We start from the raw sequence: 10,057 nt of genomic DNA on the forward strand, positions 1-10,057 counted from the left end.
TCCAATTCTCACCTGGGAGAGCTAAAGACAAATTCTAACACTGCTGAAATCTCGGCTCAGGAAGTTTCTAATAATGCAGTGGATAAGGTTTATTTAAACCATGATTGCTTGCATTTTTTTCCGTATTACTCGCTCTGCTGCCCCACAACATTAGTTAATTTAAAGGCTTGTCATTAACTTAGCAACTCACCCTGCAAAGAACAAAACTGAAGAGGGGAAAAAGTTTTCCCTGTGTTACAAATGCATTTCAGACCAGAGCAACACTGCTGCCTTCCGATAGCAGCTCCTCCTCAATAAATGAGCCCTTGTAGGAAAACACGCAGTTTCCAATAGCTGCTTTGATATCTGCCATTAATTCCCCGCTCTTGCTTGCATGGTCTCTTAGCAACTTCCTGCCCTTTGCTCCTTTTTATTCTTGTTCCTGTTCAAGCACTTCCTTTTGTCGCCGGTCTCTTGCTCCCCTTTAGACCGCATTAGAGAAAGATAATAAAATCCTTGTGCAGATAGAAAGAACCAGCTACAAATGGCTGCACGAACGTATTTATGTTTATAGCACGGAGCAAGAGAACAGGCTGTCCCGGGTTCTGTTTCCAACTGCATAAATCCGTCAGCAAATATGTTACAACCCTGGATAAGGGAGCAGAAACATAACAGCAGGCACTGCGGGAGTCCAGCAGAGTTGTGTCTTACAGGGCTCCCTATATCTTAACTCCCCAGAAGTGTGAAAGATGGAGGCTTTCACCCCAAATTAAAAGAGCAGCTGTCTTCTGCTCTCTCATCCTAAAGCAGCTGTTAATTCAGTAATGTCAGCCCTCTTAGCCAGTCAGGTAGATGCACCCAAATGGTGAACATAGAGCTAACTTCCCTTCACTAGGCTTCATGCCCGTTCTGTTTACTGCTCTACAACTCTGCCCTAGGATGATAATAAAATAGGGAAAACTGGCACAGGTGGCTTCTAAGACTGAGGGAAAAGATGTGGAAAAGCTTTTAATTTTTTTATTTACTTCAAATGTTTTGTATGCAGAGCCATGCTAAGTACAAGCCTGATGACAAACTAAGAGCACCTTAGCAAGTCTGCCTCAGGAGCACATCCCTTTTCTGATGGAAAGGGATGACAGCAACATGTGCAAGAAAGGCTGGCTGGACTGGAGTCTTAATTGAGAGGTCTTCACATCTTAATAGACTTTCAGATAAATGCTCTTTTCTTGTCTCCCATATGGTTTTGCTTTCCATGTAACAAGGGAATCATAACTCTGGCTGAAGGAAAGGAGCTGTCCAGAGATGGAGCTGCGAGTGGAGGGAAGAAGAGGTGAAAGGAAAGGAAAATTTGAACGGGAAGAGACATTTGGAGAAGTCATTGTGCAGATGGGGAGTAACAAGGCGAGAGTGATGCAGGAACTACCAAGCAGATGAGCAGAGGAGAGCCAGCAGTTTGGGTGAAGGGCAGTGACTCTGGCTGTGTTCCTGAAGAGCTTCACTCAGAAGGGTTTGCACCAAAAACCACCACATTGAGGGGCATGAGCGGACCATGCTCCAAAGTTGTGCTTACACCACTAATGCCGTGCACACAGAGTAAGCTGGGAGCTCCAAACACCATCTTTCACCAATATTTTATGCTTTAACATATTAGTTGTTGAGGATAAAAAGATATGAAACATATTAAAAGACAAAGCTAATGCACTCAGTGAGAAGGCAGATCCATGCTTCAAGAAGTCTTCTGTTTTATAAACCAATTTAGCCCAGGTCTATTAAGAGCTTCTCCTGGTGACAGAGTGAGAGCATTTTCTCTGCTATAATCATATGAGCCTGTATTCTGGGTTAATGGAGATGAATATTACTGCCAGATTTTGTTCTTTCCCTGCATGTAATCTAATGCCAGATGGTTCTGAAGGGGTATTAAATCTCCCATGTGCATGACCTCCCCGAGGTTTTTATCATTAGAACCTTAAAATAATTCAAGGAAAGCCTGATCATAAACCTCCTAATGAGGCACTGAAGTCACTAAGAAAATCCTCTTGTTAATTTCTGTTTGGTGTTTTTCCCCCTTTATGACAAATAAGCAGGAATTCACAGCAACAGAGATGCTTTTAAACAGTTTCAGCGGAAAACACATAAAAATGAGCTCTCAGGTTAACAGTTCAGGTTCCCAGCAGGGTCTGGAGCTGCAGGAACAGATCAGCCATCTCCAGCCTCCAACACTGGGCCAAGCAGTGCCACCATCCCTCACTGTGAGTACAGTTTACTCTGTCAGCAAGTGGTGGGTTTATTCCTAGTGCAACATAACACCTGGGTCAAAATGAGTATGACTCTATGTTAGATGAGCAGATGAACTCAAGACCTCATCTACACAAAAGTACAAGGAGTACATGAGCTCCACCTTTACCCTAACTTCAGTTCCATAACAGTAGTTAAGTTCCTCAAGATTTCCCTAAGAATTTTCTGCTTCTCATCTGCACAGAGCAGATGGTACATTTTTAATGGCTTTATGTTTGGTTTTCCATTTCATGTTTACTGCATGACACCATGTCTTGCTTCCGAGATCAAGTAACAGCAAGACAAAACTGTTCAGAGCCTCGTGGGCTTTCTGTACTTCTCATTAATGGGTCATCCAAAAACCAACATAAGTATTCCTGCAGACAAATCACATGTGAGAATAGGGAGAGATGAAATATAATCAGATTAAAATAAATAAATTTTTTTCCAGTTTTGGGGTATCCAATCTTGTTTCTCAGAGACATAAACATTACATTTGTAAGGCTCAAATCTTATTAATACCTATTGCAACTGGGAACACTCAGTGCCTGCAAAAAGCAAACCCTTTTCCAAAAATACAGAAGTAGGCTTCAGGTAGCTGAAGAAACTAAATCCAGTATATCAGGATGCCATTCAGTTGCATGGAATCACCCTGCCTTGCCCCGAAGCCCCAGACTCACCTCCCAGCGCATAGGAAGTATTTGGTCAGTAGCTGGTCAGTACTTGACTTTCAAGGATCTGGGTGGGGCTCTGAGGACCTGGTAGATCTATAGGTGCCCCAGCTCATTGCAGGGGAGTTGGACTAGATGAGGTTTAAGGGTTCCTTCTAATTCAAACGTTTCTATGACTCTATCATCATTAAACATCTCAATGGGAGTCTATCCCAAATACCTCAGTTCAATCCTTAACCGGCCATAACTTCTCCACCCTAATTCCATCCCTACTTCATATTCATTGACATTCAAGCAGACCTCCAGCCATCTTTTCCACTTCCTTCCCTCTCACAGGTTCCTTATCAACCTAATTAACACCACATTAAATCCCAGCACCACCTTGGAGACCTATGCTGACTTGGAGCTCATTTTGTATGGCTCCACCCACTCCTCATTCTCCCTCAGCCTTGCTCACACATCTCCATTGAGAGCAGCCTGATAGCAGCCTGCCCCATCCAAAGAATCATCACACTTGGAGGGGGAACATCTTTTTTGTAGGGATGATTCCTAGTGGCAAAGGCTTTAGGGATAAAATCTTCTCTGAGATTGGAAAAGGTCAGAGCAGGGAATGGAGCTCAGGCAGGGCCAGCAGCAGAATGGAGTTTGTCCCCCATCATTGCTCTGGGTCTCTCTGTGCCCCGGTGGGAACACCACAGAAAAGGCAAAACCGGGGACGGAAGAAACTGATGACAACACACAGATCTTCTCACCCTGCAGCCTGTGACATCCTGCCCTGCGTGCAGTCTTCTACAGCCTCCTGTGAGTTATTTGCTGTCCTGTGCCATAAATAAATAAATGGTCGATACCTTCTGTCCACTGCCCTTGAAATGAAGCAAAGAGCAGTGCTGCCACCAGCCCTGGCTGGGAGGACTGGGGCTCCTCTGGCAGGGCCGTGGGCTGTGTGTCCCAAAGGACCGCGGGTATTTCTGGCACAGTGGGGCCAGAGGCACTTGGACACGGAATGATTTTACTAAAAAAGGAACTTGGAGAGCTCGGTCCGGCTCTGCCTGCATCCCTGCTGCCACTGGGAGGAGAGACGTGGAGGCAGATGCCTGGCTGTGTCCTCCTGCACTGCCCAGAGACCCACACAGCGAACTTCTATATGGAAAATATTAGCAAATAATTGCATTCCCCTTTACAGCTGTGCATTTCTACATTGCTGCTTTCCTTTTATTTTTTTTTTTTCCTTAATACATGAGTTTACTTTGTGTCACTGAGCACTAGCAAGGACAGAGAGACTTTTAAATCGCAGTAATCTGAATTCTATAAATAACAAAGTGACAAAGGTCTGTGATGAAATGCGGACTGCACCGTATCCACAAAAATAAGTACTCTGTGTTCCTTAAGAGATCGTTGAGATTATAGCGACGTAACTGAGTACCTGGTTGTGTCCACTTATATCAGCTAATCTGCTTCTGGAGCAGAACTATCTTCCTTAGGGAAAGAAAGTGCAGTAAAATCCCTACCAGTAGGAGAAAATAGTGCATTCCACTTTGACAGATATTAATTATTATGAATCAGTCTAAAAATACGTTTGTCCCGTGTGGGAGTATGTGCTCTTTTATTCATCAAGTCACTTTCAAATAATCATTAAACATCTTAAGACAGAAGACAGTTTTGCTCACGCAAAATAAACATTACTATTTAAAAATATCTGCAGCATTTTGACCAGGAGTAGTTCTCTGTAAGTGTGACAGACACTGGGAAAAATGTGCAAAGGACTCTGATAATGGCAGTGTAATTTTTCTCAGTTGCCTATCAGTGTTGATTTTTCCAAATAACTTTTACTGAAGTAAATTTATATTTGGTAACAGTTTCCTAGTCTCAGCTATAGTCAGAGGTCTTGGTTCCCCTGCACCACTGGTGTCTTTGCACTTGATTTTCCAGGTGTCTCTGAGTAGCCCCTGGCTGGCCCATCCTGGTGGCAGTGCTCTTGTAGAAGGTTCCTGGGTGAAGGAATATGCACAAACAAGAAGTTAGGTAAAATAAAAGGGCTTAACCATTAAAAATAATGATAAAAATAAATAGAAGGGCATCAGGAAACAACTAGAGATTATTATTTTCTAGATAAGTTCATGCATACAGAAAGCTTCTGCTGCGTAACATTGGCCAAAACTTTGATCTGCATTCACACCTCAACACTTCTGGTGGAAGAGGAATAAGAAACCCCTTCCCATCAGGGAATCTGCAGGGCCTGCACAGTGCAGAATGGGCAGATACCGCCCAGCACTTAACCAGCAGATCTGGTGGTGCTGCTGAGACTGATTCCCCAGATACCTTTATTTGGAAGAGTGAGAGATGGGCCTCTAGCTGCAGCATTTCCAGCAGTCCTCCTTCTCTTCAGCAGCACAATCATAATTTAAGGCTTAGCACTCATCCAACCCAAGCAGCGCTGAGAGGCAGTGCTTCCACTGATGCTTTTTCCATTACAAAATAACGTTCTACCCAAACATACTTTGTTTGACACCAATAAATCAGGGCAGCTCTTTTAATCAGATCTGAGGCTGAACGAGGCTAAGGTGTTTTTTTTTTAAAGCTTATAAAATTTGGTGACTTTTCAAAGAAAACTCTTTTTGTTGTTGTTGAAGTGGCACAGCCCAGCACTCCCTGTTCCTGGCAGCAGCTCAGAAGGGCTCTGAGAAATGCATCTCTTGTGGCAGCTCTGACCCAAATGAAATCAAGAAACCTTGGAAATCTCACAGGAGATGGATTTTTGTCAGTTTTCCAATTTAAACAGGTGGAGATAAGGTAAGATAAGTGTGTAAGAGAGATCTGCAACATGTGGATGGGTTCATCTCTAACAGAAATGTCTCTATTTTATGTGTTCTTCTCTTTCTTTTGAGATATGCCTACAGACACCTGATTAATGAGAGTTATGTAAATTAATGAATGGGTAAAATAGATATAGTAGAGAGGAGCTTTCATTCTTAGCTCCAGTGAATGCTTTCTGAAGGAGATTATTTTAATTGGCCAGCCAGTGCCTCAGGATGGGTTTGAAATGACAGAGAGAAAATCTTCAAAAGCTCAGCAGTTCTGATACTTTTCCCAGGAAGTAAGGACAAAAGGAAACAACATGCTTGTTCTGTGAGTTAGGTATTTTAAATGTGCTGCTTCAGATCAGATCTCAAGTTCTACCATACTCACTATGCCAAAAAGAGAAACAGACAGCTTTATTTGCAGAACAGCTTTCACAAGTTGTACCACAGTTTATTTTATGATTTCAATATCTTCTGTATTTCTTTTACTCCATTTCTTCATTACTAACTGAACATTACCAAGTGTTGCTAAGTAACATCCTTTAGGCATCTCTAATTTTTGCTACATGACTGCATTATATCCGAATGTTAATACTTTGCAAGGCAGTAACTACCAGCAATAACCCATCACTTTCTTTAAGGGAAACCATGGTAGATTCTCATTACAGCTGTACATGCCTACAAATTGTGCCCATTCCCCATTCACCTCTTGAAGCTTGGTGTCCTAGAAGGTCCAACACCAGAGGAATGCACTTACCTGAAGATGGGGATTAAAAAGACATAGACCAAGAAGTACTTCAGCTTAACTCCTGCCTGGAATGATTTGCTGGTGTTAACCAGCATGGATAGAGTGAAAATCCATGTCTCAAACAAGAGGTGATGATGGCACTGAAGTGATATAAAGCGAGATGCTCTGAGCTGGGTCCCAATTCACATGGAGTTCAGAGGGATTCTTCTGCCCACATAAAATCTGAGAAGTCAGACATATATTTAATTACTGGGGGAAAATATCATTTTTCACCCTTTTCATTCTGTGGTAAAAGAAATGAAAGGCAAAATATTAACCTTTAATAATATCTAAATGTGTTTTCTCATCAATCTCCATTCAGTGTAACCAGCCTTATAGGAAGTTCTAAAGATGTACTGGGACAGAAGATTTTGGCTTTGGAGACGGGACGCATTTCAGAAACATAGCTCAGATTGTGCCAGATAATGTCTGCCTCTCTGAACCTTAATGATATTTTATAGCAAAATCTATGCTAAAGTGAAGACTGTATGTGTGCACGAGAACTTGTGAGTTCATACATGAACACATACAGGCAGTACATGTGTGTGCATGATGCTGCATACGTGTTCACACATACATAAACTTATCTGACTGTGAAGAGAATGGAGCCCATCAATAATCATACAAAATCTTAATTTCACATGAAGTGCTTTCCCATGAAGTGTTTTCTTGGTTGAAGATCTACCATTGACATATTTCAGGTTTATTCCTTCTCAAGGAGCTGATTGCTTTGCCATTGAATAAATCTTTCTAGTGGAATAACTTCACGATACTAAACCAATGTTTTATCTTATCCACACCACATACTCTGGTTCCTTTAAATGCATCTTTGCAGCAACCCAACAAGCCATAAATTAGTCATGATGATATTACAGCTGAATTTAATTTAAAGTCTCTCAGCAAGTTGTTAAGGGTTTCTTGCCTAGGTCACTCCTAAGGAAATTTGAAAACTCTGGTATGATTTATGAATATTGCTATATTAGTAGAGTATAAAGGGCTATGGGGAATACAAGCACATAAACCTCTGTTTAATTCAGCTCCAATAAAAATTTCATTTCTTATAGCAAAATAAACATGTAAATCAATGTTTAATGATTCTGTTGTTTTATTATGTAACTTATTATTTGCCTTTAAACATCCAAGCCAAATAAAATCTGGGACCCTGCTCATTTTAGCTGAAACATAATTAGTTAACAATTAAATCTGTTCTGCAGAGCTTGCTTCCTTCAGTGGAAATCATAACACAAAATAAGAGAAGACAGCCCAGGAACAAAAGGCCTGGCTTCTCCTTTCCCCCATGTATAAACACATTAGCTCTGTTATTAGCCAATTCTTCAATGTAAACATTTTTTTTTTTCCCCTGAAATTTACTCAGCTGTCTAGGGGATAAATACTTCCCTAAAATTACCATTCATTCTGTATTCAAGTTCAGAGGTGCTTTTACCTTGAAATTTGTACAAGTTCTGTGGACGTATAACTTATTTTGCTCCTCTCATCACATAGCTTCCCCTTGTATTTGGGAAATAGACCCATTGGTATTAATCTCCTTCAGGTAATGGGACAGCAGCTGGCTGCAGATGACAACAGGAGAGAAAGGGTTAACTTTGGATAAAGGACTTGAAACTTTAGCCATTTTTGTCAGACTTCAAGAGATAGCTAACAATAATTCTTTCTGAAACAAGCTAAAGCCATAAAACAGCTCATCACACATCTCGACTCAATTTGGTCACCTGCACACATTCTGAATCTCCTTTAAGGAGGAGAGGATCATGGGACTTCCACCAGTAGTAACACGGGGATGTTTTTCATCACCTAGCCATTGTCATCCATAAGCACAAGGATCCACTGCCTATTGCAGAGCTGTGCCATCACAATGTCCTTTGACTTGGTGAATATGCAACTTTTCAAGCTAGTGTCATTTCTAACATCTTAGGGACATGCACCTTAATTTCTCTGAAATATTGCACACGGTTCTTGGACACTGTGATGCAATCATTCCCCAGGATAAACCAGGTTTTCCCTTGGCAGTGTTGCTTGACCTTAGATGAGCCATTTACTTGTTGTTTCTCTCCCTCTTGAGCTGCCTATGTAAGTTGGATAATATTGGCACAACTAACCTGCTGGAGAAGGTGACAGTCCACACAAATAGCTGATGTAAGATTAATATTTCTCAAGTACCAAACTGCTGAAAAATGCTGTCAGTCCAAAGTGTACCCTGCAGTAATTACAGTATACAATAGAAATTGGGCAGCTAGGCAAATCTCCTTGTGCCAGCCTATTTCTCTCCTACTCAACTTTGCATGTACATGCTCAATGGAAAAGAAATTTGAAAATTAAAGTGCCCTTGAAACTAGACCAGAAACTTCCAGCCAATGGGCTGGAGAATATCTATTACCAAAGTCTATCAACATCAACCTGGCTGTTTTTTCCAGCTGGCTCTGTCTGATCCTGTTGCTTCATGTGCCAAATCCTCTATTCTTACTATTAAAGGAAAAAGAGAACATTTGGAGAAAATGATCACGGTAGATCAGGGTTCACCCCATCTCTTTCCAGGAGACCCAACACCTTGTGTTTCAACCTGCTTGTCAATGAATTCAGATGTTCTGATTCAATTTGGCTGGAAATTCACAGCAAAAGAATGCCTGCCCCATATTTTTTCCATACTCAGAGTGAATAATATTCTTACTTTCTGTGGTTAGTATTATGCACCTCAGGTGAAAGCCTTTTACAAACCTTAATGCCGTATATTCTGTTTCCTCTGCAGGAGGAGCAAGGTTTCCAGTACTCTGTAAGAAAAATACTTCTTTTAGTCTACAAAGTTATCAGAAAGGGCTGAAGCAGCACTGTGAACATGATTGCACTCACACTAAATGCATGCTGTCTTAAATCCCTTCCCTCCCTCTCCTGTGTCTTTGGTTGTAATCTTCTTCCACCTGGAAGATGCCTGGCACATTTTGGACACCACCAGGAACGAGAACAACCTCTGTACCTTTCAGTCACAGACATTTTGAGGCATTTTGGAAAAACAATCTACTTTGTCCTCATTTTGAACACAAGCAGAACAGGGGACAAAGAAGGCCTTTTCATTTCCTCAGTGCCACCTTTACATAGGGAATTCCTAGAACCTAAGTGATTCACAGTGCAGCTGTACCATGTTATACCAACCAAGCATTCCACTGCCCACCAGGTTTATGCATCTTCAAGTAGAATAAAGCATGGAACAATTTGATTGCATGCTATTTTGTGATGAAGACGAAAACTTATTATTCACTTCTGGTAAAATGGCTGAGAAAAGAAAACAAAACAATAGCCTGGAGATAAAAAGCCCCAAAGTCCCAGAAAATGTCAACTCCAAGAAATGTGGTGGGTGTAAAAACCACAAATTAAGCTTTACATTCGTATACAGCATCAACGCTTGTTCCTAACAATGCTCAATGGTGAGAGCTGGGAACCCCATGGGTGCTGCCTCCCACTGCGGACATGCCTCCCATTCCTTGCTCTGCATGTCTCACGGTCACTCCTTCCCACAGATCCTTCCCATGGGCAGC

The 10,057-nt window shown here is 41.6% G+C and overlaps 1 long non-coding RNA gene across 1 annotated transcript; it reads right to left on the minus strand.

Moving 5' to 3' along the window:
- Positions 1–6,540: 6,540 nt before the first annotated feature.
- Positions 6,541–9,755, minus strand: LOC136057074 (uncharacterized). The gene is made up of 3 exons (XR_010622995.1): positions 9,243–9,755; positions 7,954–8,080; positions 6,541–6,677 (listed from the first exon to the last, which is right to left on the minus strand). It is a non-coding gene; the product is annotated as an uncharacterized LOC136057074 (long non-coding RNA).
- Positions 9,756–10,057: the final 302 nt, after the last annotated feature.

This window comes from Cyrtonyx montezumae, unplaced genomic scaffold (assembly GCF_038088225.1).
Source record: "Cyrtonyx montezumae isolate F1298 unplaced genomic scaffold, pur_monq_1.0 scaffold_6, whole genome shotgun sequence".
Lineage (NCBI taxonomy): Eukaryota > Metazoa > Chordata > Aves > Galliformes > Odontophoridae > Cyrtonyx > Cyrtonyx montezumae.